Source organism: Heptranchias perlo, unplaced genomic scaffold (genome assembly GCF_035084215.1).
Source record: "Heptranchias perlo isolate sHepPer1 unplaced genomic scaffold, sHepPer1.hap1 HAP1_SCAFFOLD_70, whole genome shotgun sequence".
In the NCBI taxonomy this organism is placed as follows: Eukaryota; Metazoa; Chordata; class Chondrichthyes; order Hexanchiformes; family Hexanchidae; genus Heptranchias; species Heptranchias perlo.
This window is the reverse complement of record NW_027139729.1, coordinates 263,365-282,392: the sequence shown is the minus strand read 5'-3', so window position 1 is coordinate 282,392 and position 19,028 is coordinate 263,365. Positions and strand designations below refer to the sequence as shown.

The 19,028-nt window shown below is 42.9% G+C and overlaps 1 pseudogene; it reads right to left on the bottom strand.

The window, feature by feature from the left end:
* Positions 1-627: 627 nt before the first annotated feature.
* Positions 628-19,028, bottom strand: part of LOC137318347 (zinc finger protein 585A-like) — a 54,296-nt pseudogene continuing 35,895 nt past the window's right edge.

Below are 19,028 nucleotides of genomic sequence, written 5' to 3'. Positions count from 1 at the left end.
TTATACACACAGTCCCCAGTGCCGGGACACTCGGTCCTGTTGTTATACACACAGTCCCCAGTGCCGGGACACTCGGTCCTGTTGTTATACACACAGTCAGTGCCAGGACACTCGGTCCTGTTGTTATACACACAGTCCCCAGTGCCGGGACACTCGGTCCTGTTGTTATACACACAGTCCCCAGTGCCGGGACACTCGGTCCTGTTGTTATACACACAGTCCCCAGTGCCGGGACACTCGGTCCTGTTGTTATACACACAGTCCCCAGTGCCGGGACACTCGGTCCTGTTGTTATACACACAGTCCCTGTGCCGGGACACTCGGTCCTGTTGTTATACACACAGTCAGTGTCGGGACACGCGGTCCTGTTGTTATACACACGGTCCCCAGTGCCAGGACACTCAGTCCTGTTGTTATACACACAGTCCCCAGTGCCAGGACACTCGGTCCTGTTGTTACACACACAGTCCCCAGTGCCAGGACACTCAGTGCTGTCAGAATTGGACGTCTTGTAAATCCATCTTTTGAAAGGTATAGGAACTCAGTTCGAAGATGGATCCGACTCACTTCATAAGTCATCAATCAGCTTGTCTTATCATCAAGATATCAAGGACCAGACACACTGTGTTTAAAGGAAAGCTGATTTATTTGACACTTGGACAGAATATTAAACTCCAGCCCAGTTAAAGTGGTTATTAACATCAGAAACAAACCCCAACTGTCAGAATGAACATGGTTCAGTCCTGGATGTGATTAACAGCAGTAATAACAGCAGAATCCAACCCCTGTAATCACATGTGAACTCGCTGGTGACTCAGCAGGTGGGATGAAGAAGTTAATCTTTTCCAACACATGGAGCAGGTGAATGGCCTCTCCCCGGTGTGTACTCGCTGGTGTGTCAGCAGATCCCCCGTTCTTTTAAACCTCTTCTCACAGACAGAACATTTAAATGGTCTCCTATCAGTGTGAGCAATTTGGTGTCTCAGAAGATAGGACGAACAAGTGAATCTGTTCCCTCACACGGAGCAGGTGAACGGCCTCTCCCCAGTGTGAGTGCGTTGGTGTGTCAGCAGTTCCTTTTTTCTTTTGAAGCTCTTCTCACAGACAGAACATTCAAAAAGCCTCTTATCACTGTGAACAAGTTGATGTTCAATGAGGCTGGAAGACAGAGTGAATCCCTTCCCACACATGGAGCAGGTGAACGGCCTCTCTCCAGTGTGAACTCGCTGGTGTGTCAGTAGGCTGGATGACTCAGTGAAACCCTTCCCACACATGGAGCAGGTGAACGGCCTCTCCCCGGTGTGAATTTGCTGGTGGGTCAGCAGGTGGGATGACTGAGTGAACCCCTTCCCACACACGGAGCACGTGAACGGCCTCTCACCAGAATGAACTCGCTGGTGTGTCAGCAGGTGTGATGACTGAGTGAATCCCTTCCCACACACGGAGCAGGTGAACGGCTTCTCCCCAGTGTGAACTCGCTGGTGTCTCAGCAGGTCGGACGAATGAATGAATCTCTTCCCACACTCAGTGCAGGTGAACGGCCCCTCTCCAGCGTGAATTTGCTGGTGTCTCAGCAGATCCTTTTTTCTTTTAAAGCTCTTCCCACAGTCAGAACATTTAAAGGGTCTCTTATCAGTGTGAACAAATTGGTGTTCAGTGAGGCTGGATGACAGAGTGAATCCCTTCCCACACACTGAGCAGGTGAACGGCCTCTCCTCAGTGTGAATTTGCTGGTGTCTCAGCAGGTGGGATGATCGAGTGAATTCCTTCCCACACACAGAACAGGTGAACGGCCTCTCCCCGGTATGAAATCGCTGGTGTGTCACAAGTTCATATGAACGAGTGAATCTCTTCCCACACTCAGTGCAGGTGAACGGCCTCTCCCCAGTGTGAGTGCGTCGATGAGTTTCCAGCCGGGACGAGGAACTGAATCCCTTCCCACAGTCCCCACATTTCCACGGTTTCTCCATGGTCCGGGTGTCCTTGTGTCTCTCCAGGTTGGACGATCAGTTGAAGCCTCATCCACACACACAAGACGTGTACGGTTTCTCCCCGCTGTGAAAGTTGCAATGTGTTTTCAGGCTGTGTAACTGGTTAAAGCTCTTTCCACAGTCAGTACACTGGAACACTCTCACTCGGGTGTTTGTCTCTCTCGGTGCTTTTCCAGTCACACTGATGTTTGAAATCTTTTCCCACAGACAAATATTCCTCCCTTTATATTCAAAGGCCGGTGATCTTCAGGTGCTGGTGAATCGAGTGACTGTCAGATCTTGATGTGATGTTTGGTTTGAATTTCCCGTCTGCAAATCCTCGCCTTGTAATACCCTGTAAAAGTAGATAACAAAAGTTCTCACTGTGAATACAGGATAGAAATTCAGAACAGGCAATTCTAGTTTCGATGGAACATTCTTCCCGCTCATTCCCCCAGACTGTAAATCCCCGTCCACACACTCACCCTCCTCCCTCTGCTGAAATCCAAACCCATCGCACCATCTCCAAGATGTTTCCTTCTATTTATGATTCCACTCCCCCTGAAGGTGCTGACTCTGACTGGGTTCAGTTCTACACTCACTGGTTCCCCTTCCTCTCCTCCCCTGAATGTCCTGACTCTGCAGAACTGAACCCAACTAGAGTCAGCACCTTCTGGGGAGGAGAGGGAGGGGAACCAGTGAGTGTAGAACCGAACCCAGCCACTCAGTGGTTCCCCTCCCTCGCCTCCACTGAAGGTGCTGACTCTGGCTGGGTGTTTATGCTCTCATCCTCTTTTCGACACTATGTCCCTCCCTATAGCTGCCTGTAAGTTGTCCATCTGTGATATCTCCCACTTTTGGTGATGTTGGCTTCCAGACCAGTCACCATTTCTCCTTCATTTAGAGACACTCCCTGACCCGTAACCATTTCTCCTTCATTTACAGACGCTCCCTGTTCAGTCACCTCCTCTCTCCACATTTCCCTCCAGATGTCCTTTCAATTGTGAACAAGGCCCTTGCCATTCACAACCTTATTTCGGATGGCTGCATTTAGGAATATAGGAACAGGAGCAGGCCATTCAGCCCCACGATCCTGTTGCGTCATTCAATTAGGTCATGGCTGATCTGTATCTTAACTCTATCTACCCGCTTTGATAACATAATCCTTAATATCCTGGCCAAACAAAAATCTATCAATCTCAGTTTTGAAATTATCAATTGACCCCCAGCCTCAACAACTTTCAGGGGGGAGGGAGTTCCAGATTTCCACTACCCTTTGTGAGGAGAATTGCTTCCTGACTTCACCCCTGAACGGCCTAACTCTAATTTTAAGGTGATTCCCCCTTGTTCTGGAATCCCCCAAAAGAGGAAATAGTTTCTCTCTATCTACCCTATAAAATCCTTTAATCTTCTTAAACACCTCCATTAGATCACACCTTAATCTTGTATATTCAAGACAATACAAGCCGAGTCCATGCATCTGTCCTCATCATTTACAAAAATCATCACTGTAAGTACAGGATAGAAACACTCAACAGAAAGTTCTGGTTTCTCTGGAACATTCTTTCTGCTCTTGCACCTCCGAAGCTGTACATCCTCCATCCCACACTCTCCCTCCTTGCCCCTATTAAGCTGTACATCCCCCGTCGCACACTCTCCCTCCTTGCCCCTATTAAGCTGTGAATTCCCCGTCCCACACTCTCCCTCCTTGACCCTATTAAGCTGTACATCCCCCGTCCCACACTCTCCCTCCTTGCCCCTATTAAGCTGTAAATCCCCCGTCCCACACACTCTCCCTCCTTGCCCCTATTAAGCTGTAAATCCCCCGTCCCACACACTCTACCTCCTTGCCCCTATTAAGCTGTAAATCCCCCGTCCCACACACTCTCCCTCCTTGACACGTCCTCACTGTTTGAAATCCAGATTCATCGCAGCCTCTAATTTTCTCCCTTTCACTCCTGAAGGTGCTGAGTGATGTTGGGGTTCGGGCCCAGTCACTGTTAACCCTCCAGTACCCGGCCAAGTGGTAATTCTGCACTTGTGAGCCTGTACAGCGAGCTGCTGGCAATTCGACCATGGGGAGCAGCACAGCCGCAGTCCCTGTCTGATTCTGTCCGGCAAAGCTGAGGGCAACGGGAGCAGATCAACAACAACCTGCATTTACACTGAGCGGAGTCTCAGCAACACCGAGTGCGGCTCGGGGCCCGGCATGCGGGGGTCCCCGGGCTCCATTAAACGCCTCCCCCGTCCGACCCGCCGCTTCCCGGTTTCTTCTCCCGTTTCCACCGAGTCCGACTCGCGACAAACTACAGGAGCGACGCGCTCCCAGAATACAGTGCGGGCCTGTGGAGCATGCGCAGTCTGACCCGGAAATCAGCGCCTTAGAGATAGAGGGGTTTCTGGGGCGCGGGGGATTGTGGGGCCTCCGGCCGCCATTACTCGCCGGGTGTTGGTCAGTGTTTTCTTGCCCGAGTTGCGCACAGAACCGTTTCCGGAAATGCAGACTGAGGAATTCAAAGTCGTTTTTCTGAACAGACACTGACCGTACAATGGAGATCAGTGTTTCTCAAACTATTTTCCTCTTGAACCAGTGGAAGAAAAACACTTCCCCCAGGGACCCACTTTCTTTGCTCAGACTCTGAAAAATTCCAATTGGGGAAAGTTTCCATCGATTTTTGTATTGGGAATTAAACCAGATATCTGCGCATGCGTGACTCAGCCCCGCCCCCAGCGCTGATTGTTGGTGAGCAGAAGAGCGCATGCGCGCTCCCCTCCCCCAGCTCGACCTGTGGGCGCCATTCCCTCAGTGAGCGGAAGAAGATGGTTTAAAACAGCCGGGAATGGAGAGATCACGGCCCCCGGGGGAAGGGAGCAAAGAGCAGCCTCGTTACAGCAGCTCATCGCTTCGGGACCGTGTCCGCAGATGGGCTCAGAGATCGGCATTGAGTCCGGGGGCTGTTTGTAAGAGGCGGAGTGGATCAGGAACTGGTCCTGGAACATGGAGTGAGCGGGGGAAGGGAGAGGCCATTCACGGGCTGTGTGTGTACAGGGTGTGTCCAGGGTAAGGGAGACAGAATGGGAAGAACCTGCTATTTAAAATCATTGCTGCTTTCTCTCCCCAAACCAGTAGTGAATGTTCCTGGTTTAGTTCCAGTCTCACCCTGTTTATTGTTATTGGACAGTGAAGAGTGGAAACAGAGCTGGACAGTAAGGATGTGGGGAGTTATACAAAGAGCATCAATTGCAGGCATCAGGTGAGAAGTGTGAAGGACATATTTTAAACAGCGGCAGATTGCTTTCAGTTGAACGGTTAGTCCCCTGGGAGAGGGGATTAGAAACCTGACCTGTGCAAAGGTCCCTGCCCCATCGCATACTCCCATTCATGTGTTAGTGGAGGTGTTGGGTTGTGTCCGGATTTAATAAATTGTTGTAAAACAGCCCAACGCACCTGGTGTGCAGAAGCTGAGTGCTGCAGTACTGCAGTGGAGTCAGACACTGACACTGTTTGAATCGCTCATTTACATTTATGGATATTCAAAATAATTATTAACAGATATTAAACTGATCACTTCTGTATTTTCTTCCACACCTGTTCTTGAGTTACCAGACATATGTTTCTTTCTACAGGCGAACCCTCGAAGGAGCCAGAATAAATGTGATATTTCCTCCACCCGAGGCACAAGGAACAGTGCAGTTCACTCCTTCTCGCACACAGTAAGTACATTATCACACACACAGAGCACAGAGACACAGACAGGTCATCTGTTCCTTAATCTCACACCGCAGAAGTACTCAGTCCCACAATGATCCCAAGTTCCAGATGCACATTTTCAATCCACAGTCAAACAGAACAGGTGAGGCAGACACTGTTCCATTTCCCCCTAACTCAGTCCCACTGACAGGGAGATACAAAAATCCCAGTCCAAAATCACACTCTTAGATTGAAAAGCACTGTGTCAATCTCACAATAGGGCAACATTAAACACCAGATAGAAATCACACATGGTACCCAATTGAAAGGTACAGAATGAATCCCAATAACGTTCCTCGAGATTCCTATTGAATTCGAGCCCAGAACTCTCACACACATGTGAGTTTAATACATGCAGTATCCATTCAAATAGTGTACCATTCGAATACAAATTGCTAGTGCAAAACTCACGTACAGTATCAGATTGAGAAATGCTGTGACAGTGTAACCTGAGAAACAAATTAGATACCAGTTTATAATACACTCATAGTATGAGATTTAATGAAACAGTATCAATTCTGTTAGTCCAGACTGAGATACACATTACACACGAGTCCAAAAATCTTATAAAATAAAATTTAAAGTTGCAGAATCAATTCCTTTAGTGCAGACTGATCTACACATTACATACCAATTCACCAAATCATTTTGAAAGATTCATTATCATTCACAATAGTAATCACAGAAATACACATTTAATACTCGTCCAAAAAGCACACAAATTATCTGATTAAAACCTCCAGCATCAAATCCGAAAGTGTATCCATTTTTACCAATTAAATAATGAGAAAAACTACTGAAATATTAAGATATTAAAGCAACTGTATTGAATACCATAATATAATCTGAGAGAATAATTACATACAGATACAGAATGAATCTCACACTCAGATACAGTACAGAGACACACAGACACAGAATGAATCCCACACTCACCATACTGTACCAGAGACTGACAGATGGCAGAAGGAATCCCAAACTCACATACAGTACTAGAGGTTGCCAGACATAAATTCAGTCCCACACTCAAGTATGGTACGAGAGATGACAGATACAGAATGAATCACACACAGGCATACAGTACCAGAAACTGACAGATACAGAATGAATCCCACACTCACACACAGTACCAGAGACTGACAGATACAGAATGAATCCCACACTCACACACAGTACCAGAGACTGACAGACACAGAATGAATCCCACAGTCACAAACAGCACCAGAGACTGACAAATACAGAATGAATCCCACACTCACACACAGTACCAGAGACTGACAGATACAGAATGAATCCCACACTCACACACAGCACCAGAGACTGACAGATACAGAATGAATCCCACACTCACACACAGTACCAGAGACTGACAGATACAGAATGAATCCTAAACTCACACACAGCACCAGAGACTGACAGATACAGAATGAATCACACACACACACACACACACAGTACCTGAGAATGACAGATACAGAATGAATCCCACACTAACAAACATTATGAGAAACTGCATATATGGAAATAATTCAAAACCCACACACAGTACCAGAGAATGTATATACAGAATGAATCCCACAGTCAAATAGAGTACCAGAGAGTGACAGATACAGCATGAATCCCACACTCACATGCAGTACCAGATGCTGAGAGATGCAAAGTGAATCTCACAGTCACCTATATTAGTGCAGGCTGAGTTACAAATTACTTACCAGTGCAAAAATCTCACAGTCACAGACTGAAAGATACCATATCAATTCCATCAATGCAGGCTTAGTTACACATTACATACCAGTCCAAAAATCTCATAGTGTCAGATTGAAAGATACAGTATCAATTCCATTAGTGCAGACTGAGCTACACATTCAAAACCATTACAAAAAAACTGACACAGATTCAGACTGAAATATACAGTATTCTATTCATGCAGACTGAGCTCCACATTATATACAAGTTCAAAAATGTCACCATATCAGTTTGGAGGATACACTAATTCACAATTGTGTTCCCATCGATACAGATTTAATAGAAGTCCAAAAAGTGCCCACATTATCTGATTATATCCAACAGCATTACATTTTAAAATATATCATTATCTACCAATTAAAGACTGGGAAATAATATTCATACATTAAGGTATTAAAGATACAGTTTTGAATGCCATACTGTAAATGGAGATACAAATTAGATACAGATAAAGAATGAATCTCACACTCCGATAGAGTGCCAGAGACTGATATATGGAATAAATCCCAAACTCATACAATGTACCAGAGACTGACAGATTCAAAATGAATCCCACATTCACACACTGTAGCACAGACTGACAGATACAGAATTGATATCACTCACATACAGCATCAGAAATTGATAGATACAGAATGAATGTCTCACCCACACACAATACCAGAGACTGACAGATACAGAATGATTCCCACACTCACACAGAGTACCAGGAACAGAATGAATTTCACTCACATACAGTAGCAGAAACTGACAGATACAGAATGAATGTCACAGTCACATTACTGCAGACTGAGTTACACTTTACAGACCAGTCCAAAGATCTCCTGGTGCCAGATTGAAAGATACAGTATAAATTCCATTAGAGCAGACTGAGCGACATATTAGATATATTGGTAAATACTCAGAGGATTATACTGAAATAAACAGCATCAATACTATTGGGTCAGACTGAGCTACACATTATGTACCAATCCTAAAATCTCATAAATGATCAGACAGGAAGATACAGTGTCTATTCTATGAGCACTGCCTGAGCTGTACAATACATACAAGCCTGAAAATCCCATACAATATTAGACTGAAAAATACAGTATCAATTTCATTAGTGCAGACTGAGCCACACATTATATAGCAGTCCAACAATCTCATATCCTATCAGACTCAAAGATACAACATCAATTCCATGAGCACAGACTGAGCTCCATGTTACTTACCAGTCCTAAAATCTCAGAGAATCAGATTGAAAGATTCAGTATCACTTCCATTATTGAAGACTGAGCTACACATTGCATTTCAGTCCAAAAATCTCATACAGTATCAGACTGAAAGATACAGTATCAATTCCTTTAGTTCAGGATGAGCTACATATTACATACCAGTCCAAAAATCTCATACAGTGTTCGACTCCGATACCGAATTAATCCCATTATTGCAGACTGAGCGACACATTACATACCAGTCCAGTAATTTCACCATGAACAGATTGAAAGGTGCATTATCATTCACAATAGAGTTCAGAGATTAAGATGTAATACTACTCCAAAACTCACACACATTGTTTGATTAAAGAAAATCAAAAAGTGTATCCATATTAACATATTAAATACTCAACAAAGAACTGTATATAATTTGGAGTGTTAAAGATACAGTTTCAAATACGATACTCTGAACTGAAATAAGAATATGGAATGAATTTAGACTTGCACATTGTCTCAGAGACTGAATTACATAATGAATCCCACACCGAGATAAAGCAGCAGAGAATGGCAGATACAGAATGAATCCCACTCACACAGACAGTACCAGAGACTGACAGGTACATAGTTAATTCCACACTCACACACAGCACCAGAGACTGACAGTGATGGAATTAATCTCACACTGACATAAAGCACCAGAGACTGTCAGATACAGAATATACTCCACTCTCATATACAGTATCAGAGATAGACAGATACAGAATAAACCCCACTCTCATATACAGTACCAGAGATAGACAGATTCAGAATAAACCCCACTCTCATATACAGTACCAGAGATAGACAGATACAGAATAAACCCCACTCTCATATACAGTACCAGAGATAGACAGATACAGAATAAACCGCACTCTCATATACAGTACCAGAAACTGAAATATATAGCATAAACCCCACTCTCATATACAGTACCAGAGATAGATACAGAATAATCCAACTCTCAAAAACAGTACCAGAGAGAGACAGACAGCCAGATACAGAATAAACCCCACTCTCATATACAGTACCAGGGAAAAATACAGAATAAACCCCACTCTCATATACAGTACCAGAAACTGACCTCTACTGGACGTAAGCGAGAACTGTAAAAGAGTGGAACAAATTCACATTATCTGTCGTGGTTCCAGAAACAGGACAATGTGCAATGTGAGGAAAGTTTCTGTCTGTAACTTTTACTCTCCTATTTTTGCACATTTTGACGGTGAAACATGAAGACAATTGATTCATAATAAAGTTTTTGTTTCATTCATTTGATAGTTGTGAATTTACCCCATTATATTTCACTGTACATTGCGCAGTATTTCTCTCTGATTTCTCAGGACACGATTTACATTGCTCCTCACCTGTTCTTGAGTTACAAGACATACTTTCTCTTTCTACAGGCAAATCCTTGAAGGACCCAGAATCAGTGTGATGTTTCCTGCACTCGAGGCACAAGGAACAGTGCAGCCAGCTCCTTCTCACACACAGTATGTACATTAACACTCACAGAGCACAGAGACACAGACAGGTCATCAGTTCCACAGTCTCACACCGCAGAAATAGTCAATCCCATACTGATCCCAATCCAACAGTCAAACAGAGCAGGAGAGACAGACGGAATTTCCATTTCACAATGACTCATTACCGCTGACCGGCAGATAAATAATTCCCAGTCCAAAATCACACCCAGTATCAGATTGAAAGGCACTGTGTCAATCTCACATTAGTTCAGCCTTAGCGACAAATTAACTACCAGATAGAACTGACACATGGTACTGATTGATAGGTACAGAATGAATCACAATAGTGTACCCCGAGATTCAAATTAAATACCAGCCCACAACTCACACACATTATGAGTTTAAAGATGCAGTCTTCATGCCAATAGTGTACCCTGAGATACAAATTAGATACCAGTTCAGATGTTACCCATATTTGACTCACATATATGTACAAAAACCTCATAGTGTCAGAATGAAATGTACAGTTTAAATTCTGTTACTGCAGATTGAGGTATACATTAGATACCAGTCCAAAATTCTCATACAGTATAAGACTGAAAGATATAGTATCGATTTGATTAGTATAGACTGACCTACACATTACATACCAGTCCATAAATCTCACACAGTATGAAACTGAAACATACAGTATCAATTCCATTAGTGCAGACTGAGCTACACATTATATACCAGTCCAAAAATCACATTCAGGGTCAAGATGAAAGATACAGTATCAATTCCATTACTGCAGACTGAGCTACACATTATATACAGTCCAAAAAACACATTCACTGACATGTTGAAAGGTACAGTATCAATTCCATTAGTGCAAACTGAGCTACACATTAAATACCAGTCCAGAAATCACATTCAGGGTCATGCTGAAAGATACATTATCAATTTCATTAGTGCGGATTGAGCTGCACATTACATATCAGTCTAAGTATATTCCGCAGCATCAGATTGAAAGATACAGTATCAATTCCATTAGTGCAGACTGAGCCACACATTATATACAGTCCAAAATTCGCATATAGGATTAGACTGAAAGATACAGTAACAATTCCTTTACTGCAGACTGAGCTACGCATTACCTACCAGTCCAAAAATCACTTTCATGGCCATGCTGAAAGATACAGTATCAATTCCATTAGTGCAGACTGAGCTACACATTATATACCATCCAAAAATCACGTTCAGTCTCAGCCTGAAAGAGACAGTATCAATTCCATTAATGCTGTCTGAGCTACACATTACATACCAGTTCAAAAACCGCATACGGTATCGGACTGAAAGATACAGTATCATTCTTATTATAGCTGATTGAGCCACAATATCAATTTGACTTGTACAGACTGAGCTACACATTACATACCAGTTCAAAAACCTCATACTGTAACAGACTGAAAGATACAGTATCAAATCCATTACAGCTGACTGAGCTACACCGTACACACTAGTCTAAATATATTACACAGAATCAGACTGAAAGATACAGTATCAATTCCATTATAGCTGACTGAGCTACACCTTACACACTAGTCTAAATATATTACACAGAATCAGACTGAAAGATACAGTATCAATTCTATTATAGCCGACTGAGCTACACCTTACACACTAGTCTAAATATATTACACAGAATCAGACTGAAAGATACAATATCAATTCCATTATAGCCGACTGAGCTACACCGTACACACTAGTCTAAATATATTACACAGAATCAGACTGAAAGATACAATATCAATTCCATTAGCGCAGACTGAGCTACACCTTACACACTTGTCTAAATATATTACATAGAATCAGACTGAAAGATACAGTATCAATTCCATTAGTGCAGACTGAGCTACACCAGTCCATAAATCACATTCAGTGTCATGCTGAAAGATACAATATCAATTCCATCAGGGCAGACTGAGCTGCACAATAAATACCAGTCCAATAATTTCACAGTAACAGATTGAAACGTACATTATCATTCACAATAATCTTCACAGAGATTAAGATGTAATCCTACACCAAAACTCACACACATTGTTTGATTAAAACAAAATCCCAAAGTGTATCCATAATTACAAATTAATGCTCGACAAAAGACTGTGCATACATTAATGAATTAAAGACACTGTTTCAAGCAATCGACTCTAACCTGACTTCAGAATATAGAACGAATCCAGACTTGCATTTTGTCTCAGAGACTGAGTTACAGAATAAATTCCACACTCACATACAGCATCAGAGACTGACAGATTCAGAATGAATCTCTCACTCACATACAATACCAGGGACTGACAGATTCAGAATGAATCTCTCACTCACATATAATACCAGGGACTGACAGATTCAGAATGAATCCCACACTCACACACAGTCTGACATCTACTGGCCGTAAGGGAGAACTGCAACAGAGTGGAACAAATTCACATTGTCTGTCGTTGTGACAGAAACAGGAAAATGTGCAATGTGAGGAAATAGTTTCTCTCTGTATCTTCTACTCTCGTATTTTTTCAGTGAAAAATTAAGCCAATTGATTCATAATAACGTTTTTGTTTTGCTCATTCCAAAGTTGTGAATTAAATTTCACTCTACATTGCGCAATATTTCTGTCTGATTTCTCAGGACACGATTTATATTAATTCAAATAAACCGAACTGAAACACGAATAAAAACTGAGCGCAAATCTGGAAGTTTCAATGGCGAACGTCAAAGGTGAAAAGGATAAATTATGCAAAATATTATACCGAAAATGCTGGAAAGACTCAGCAGGTCCGGCAGCATCTGTGGAGAAGGGAAGCTCGGGTTAACGGTTCAGGACTATGACCCTTCTATAGATCAGAAAGGTTAATCCGACATAATTTAAATAAGGAACGGGAATCAGCAGAGGGAAAAACTTCAAAAAATCAATTAATTTCACTGAATCCGAGCAATTGTGTCCCGTATCCACTGTACAGATCAGGGGAAATAATAATACAAAGGAACAGAGTTAAATTCAACATTATGGGGGAAATAAATGAATTTTAAAAATATTGTTAATACAAATTAGACCTGTTTCGGTTTTGGTAAAACTATCCCTCTGAACAGCATCAGATCGGTTCCAGTCTTGGTGTTGGTGATTTAATCGTGCTGGGATTCAAAACTGTTAGAATTAACTGTTTCGAAGGCAGCTCTGCTCACCACTGCAGCACGTTAGTTCACAAGGAGGGAAAAATAGAGTGTTTCTCTGGAGTTTGGAATTTGGTTTTCTAGCACTTTAAACACAGACAATAAATAGTTTCCAAACATCAGCCACTGAACAGACACAAATAGCTGGTGGAATTTCTCATTGATCGATATTAAATAAGAAGATGACAAAAGAACATAAGAACATAAGAACATAAGAAATTGGAGCAGGAGTAGGCCAATCGGCCCCTCGAGCCTGCTCCGCCATTCAATAAGATCATGGCTGATCTGATCCCAACCACAAATCTAAAGAACACAAGAAGTCGGAGCAGGACCCGGCCACATAGCCCCTGGGCCCTCTCCGCCACCCACAGGGCATTGACCGATCCGAACTCAGCTTCATGTCCAATTTCCTGCCCGCTCCCCATAACCCCTAATTCCCTTTACTTCTAGGAAACTGTCTATTTCTGTTTTAAATTTATCTAATGATGTAGCTTCCACTGCTTCCTGGGGCAGCAAATTCCACAGACCTACCACCCTCTGAGTGAAGAAGTTTCTCCTCATCTCAGTTTTGAAAGAGCAGCCCCTTATTCTAAGATTATGCCCCCTAGTTCTAGTTTCACCCATCTTTGGGAACATCCTTACTGCATCCACCCGATCAAGACCCTTCACAATCTTATATGTTTCAATAAGATCGCCTCTCGTTCTTCTGAACTCCAATGAGTAGAGTCCCAATCTACTCAACCTCTCCTCATATGTCCGCCCCCTCATCCCCGGGATTAACCGAGTGAACCTTCTTTGTACTGCCTCGAGAGCAAGTATGTCTTTTCTTAAGTATGGAGACCAAAACTGTATGCAGTATTCCAGGTGCGGTCTCACCAATACCTTATATAACTGCAGCAATACCTCCTTGTTTTTATATTCTATCCCCCTAGCAATAAAAGCCAACATTCCGTTGGCTTTCTTGATCACCTGCTGCACCTGCATACCAACTTTTTGATTTTCTTGCACTAGGACCCCCAGATCCCTTTGTACTGCAGTACTTTCCAGTCTCTCGCCATTAAGAAAATAACTTGCTCTCTGATTTTTCCTGCCAAAGTGCATAACCTCACATTTTCCAATATTATATTGCATCTGCCAAACCTCCGCCCACTCACCCAGCCTGTCTATATCCCCTTGCAGGTTTTTTATGTCCTCCTCACTTTCTACTTTCCCTCCCATCTTTGTATCATCTGCAAATTTTGATATGTTGCACTCGGTCCCCTCCTCCAAATCGTTAATATAGATTGTAAAGAGTTGGGGACCCAGCACCGACCCCTGTGGAACACCACTGGTTACTGGTTGCCAGTCCGAAAATGAACCATTTATCCCAACTCTCTGCTTCCTGTTCGATAACCAATCCTCCACCCATGCCAGAATATTACCCCCAATCCCGTGATTTTTTATCTTAAGTAATAATCTTTTATGTGGCACCTTGTCGAATGCCTTCTGGAAGTCTAAATACACTATGTCCACTGGTTCCCCTTTATCCACCCTATACGTTATATCCTCGAAGAACTCAAGCAAATTTGTCAGACATGACTTCCCCTTCATAAAGCCATGCTGACTTTGTCCTATTAAATTATGCTTATCTAAATGTTCCGTTACTGTCTCCTTAATAATAGACTCCAAAATTTTACCCACCACAGATGTTAAGCTAACTGGCCTATAATTTCCAGCCTTCTGCCTACTACCCTTTTTAAATAACGGTGTTACATTAGCAGTTTTCCAATCTGCCGGGACCTCTCCTGAGTCCAGGGAATTTTGGAAAACTATCACCAAAGCATCCACAATCCCTACTGCCACTTCCCTTAAGACCCTAGGATGGAAGCCATCAGGTCCAGGGGATTTATCCGCCTTGAGTCCCATTATTTTACTGAGTACCATCTCCTGAGTGATTTTAATCGTATTTAGCTCCTCCCCCCCGAGAGTCCCCTGTTTGTCCAGTGTTGGGATATTCTTAGTGTCCTCTACTGTAAAGACTGAAACAAAATATTTGTTCAGCATTTTTGCCATCTCCATGTTTCCCACCATTAATTTCCCAGTCTCATCCTCTAAGGGACCTATGTTTGCCTTAGCCACCCTTTTTCTTTTTATATAACTATAGAAACTCTTGCTATCTGTTTTTATATTTTTTGCTAATTTCTTTTCATAATCTATCTTCCCTTTCTTAATCAATCCTTTAGTTACTTTTTGCTGTCTTTTGAAGAATTCCCAATCTTCTATCCTCCCACTAAGTTTGGCTACCTTATATGTCCTTGTTTTTAGTCGGATACTATCCTTGATTTCTTTACTTAGCCACGGATGGCTGTCATTTCTTTTACACCCTTTTTTCCTCAGTGGAATATATTTATTTTGAAAGTTGTAAAATAACTCCCTAAATGAACACCACTGCTCATGTACCGTCTTACCCTTTAATCTATTTTCCCAGTCCACTTTAATCAATTCCGCTCTCATACCATCATAGTCTCCTTTATTCAAGCTCAGTACGCTTGTTTGAGAATCAACCTTCTCACCCTCTAATTGGATATGGAATTCAACCATGTTGTGGTCGCTCGTTCCAAGGGGATCCTTAACTAGGACATTATTAATTAATCCTGACTCATTACACAGGACCAGGTCCAAGGTTGCCTGCCCCCTTCCAGGATCAGTTACATACTGCTCAAGAAATCCATCCCTGATGCACTCAATGAACTCGTCCTCAAGGCTGCTCTGCCCAATTTGATTTGTCCAGTTAATATGATAATTAAAATCCCCCATAATTATGGCTGTTCCCTTATTACATGCCCCGACTATCTCCTGATTAATACTTCTTCCAGCAGAGTTGCAACTATTAGGAGGCCTATATACTACGCCCACTAATGTTTTTTTCCCTTATTATTCCTTATCTCCACCCAAACTGTTTCATTATCTTGATGCTTTGTCCCAATATCATTTCTCTGTATTACAGTGATTCCTTCCTTTATTAACATAGCCACCCCACCTCCCCTTCCTTCCTGCCTGTCCTTCCTGATTGTTAAATACCCTGGCATATTTAATTCCCAGTCGTTGTCACCCTGCAGCCATGTTTCTGTAATGGCCACAAGATCATACCCATACGTAGTTATTTGTGCCGTTAACTCGTCCATTTTGTTACGAATGCTACGTGCATTCAGATAAAGAACTTTCAAATCTGTTTTGTGACGCTTAGTTCCTGCTTTTTCCTTTTTTAACACTTTACCTATTACTCCATACCTTCTGTCCCTTCCTGTTACGCTTTCCTCTCTCTCCCTGCTCAGGTTCCCAACCCCCTGCCACTTTAGTTTAAACCCTCCCCAACAGCACTAGCAAACACTCCTCCTAGGACAGCGGTCCTGGCCCTGCCCAGGTGCAGACCATCCGGTTTGTACTGGTCCCACCTCCCCCAGAACCGTTTCCAGTGTCCCAGGAATTTGACTCCCTCCCCCTTGCACCATTCCTCTAGCCACGTATTCATTTGAAATATCCTCCTATTTCTACTCTGACTAGCACGTGGCACTGGCAGCAATCCTGAGATTACTACCTTTGAGGTCCTATTTTTTGATTTACCTCCTAACTCCCTATATTCTGCTTTTAGGACCTCATCCCCTTTTTTACCTATATCGTTGGTGCCTATGTGCACCACGACAGCTGGCTGTTCGCCCTCCCCCTCCAAAATGTTCTGTAGCCGCTCCGAGACATGGCTGATCTTCGACCTCAACTCCACTTTCTCGCCCCATCCCCATATCCCTTGATGCCATTACCGTCCAAAAATCTATCGATCTCAGCTTTGAATATATTCAACGACTGAGCATCCACAGCCCTCTGGGGTGAAGAATTTCAAAGATTCAAAACCCTTTGAGTGAAGAATTTTTTCCTCATGTCGATGCTAAATGGCCGACCCCTGATCTTGATCCTCTGAACTCAAGTTCTTGATTCTCCAGCCAGGGGAATCAGCCTCTCCGCATCTACCCTGTCAAGCCGTCTAAAAAATTGACACGTTTCAATGCGATCATCTCTCATTCTTCTAAACTCCAGCGAATATAGGCCAATTTTACACAATATCTCCTCATAGCACAATTGCAACAAGTCCTTATTACTCTAATATTGCAACACCGTTGCAATAAAAGCTCACATATCATTTGCCTTCCTCACTCTTGTTAGACCCTTGGTAGCTCACTATTTCCAGTATATTTGTCATCTATTCCTTCTATAGGAAAGATAAATTAACGTTGAAAACATTTTGCTGCAATTATACCAGTTTATGTTTTGGAAACAATATCCAGCTGAACTGCAACAAATTCGGTGGCAAACCTAATGATGGAACTAATTTAATAAGAATACTGAAATGCGATGGCCGGGAATCGAACCCGCGTCAACTGCTTGGAAGGCAGCTATGCTCACCACTATACCACCATCGGTGACAAGCGGGGATGATCAAATTGCTCTCAAACATCAGACCCTGAACAGACACTGCAGGCTGTTGGATTTTGTTCTTCATTTGAACTGGTTTCTGACGGATCCTTTCTCGCTCTGTTGCAGTTCCCGTTTCCGCCCAGTCGATGTCGCCAACTCCCAATCAATGGAAATTACACAACAGCCAGTAATTCTTCACCTGATATCGGACTGAAGAGACAGTCGATACCTGCACATTCCACCAGAACTCCCCACTGGAGTTTGAAATTACATTAATATTTTACCGGTTAGTAACGGTCCGGGTGTTGGTCCATTATTATTCTGTTCTGGTCAAAACAAATGTCCCAATGAACAGGACGCTGTCTGACCCTGACAGCTCACCCTCAGTCCATCCCACCGGGCAGTGTGTGTGATGGGAAATAATCAGCAACCGGAAAGGAGCATTTGATTTTACACGTTTCAGGATTAAACATTTAATATTGAAATCATATTATTTCCAAACTAATAACAGCAAATAATTTCATGTTAGAATCACATCTTGTATCATTTCACAACACCGCATTTGTCGGGTAAAATATAATTCCTGTCTGCTATTTCCAAATTTATTTAAAGTATTCGATTGATATCAGTTACTTTAGTGAACTCATTGATGTCAATAGATAGTAAAATCAGGCGCGGTGAATAACGGGCGCCCGATCCGCTACCGCCCGTCTTAGGCCACCGCCAAACGTGAAACTCTAATTGACTCTAATTGACTTTTTATTTAATTGCGGATGGAAAGTCTTCAGACGTTTCTATGATTTAACTAATGTAACAATTAGATTCAGTGGGTATTTCACCCAGTTCTTCAGCTCCTCTCTGAATTTCGTCTGGGTCACAGCATAAATACACGTGTTGGTGCAGGAACTGAGAAGTTGAAGCATGAATCCGGCTGACTCAATGTCACTGGCCGTATAGAACTGGGCGTTTGTTATTCGCAGAGAGATAACATAAAAAACTTCTGCGCTCCATAACAATATAAAACTGCCTGATATACTGAAGAGTAAAATGATCGATTTCCTTCGGTTCTCCATCTCTGGGTCCTTGTGATTCTCTCCATTGCTGCGGCCCCGGAGTCCCCTGCGGACTCTACTGGCCGCTAAAATGTGCCTGGCGGTGAGAACATTGAACAGCAAAATCAGAATGAATGGGAGACAAGGAG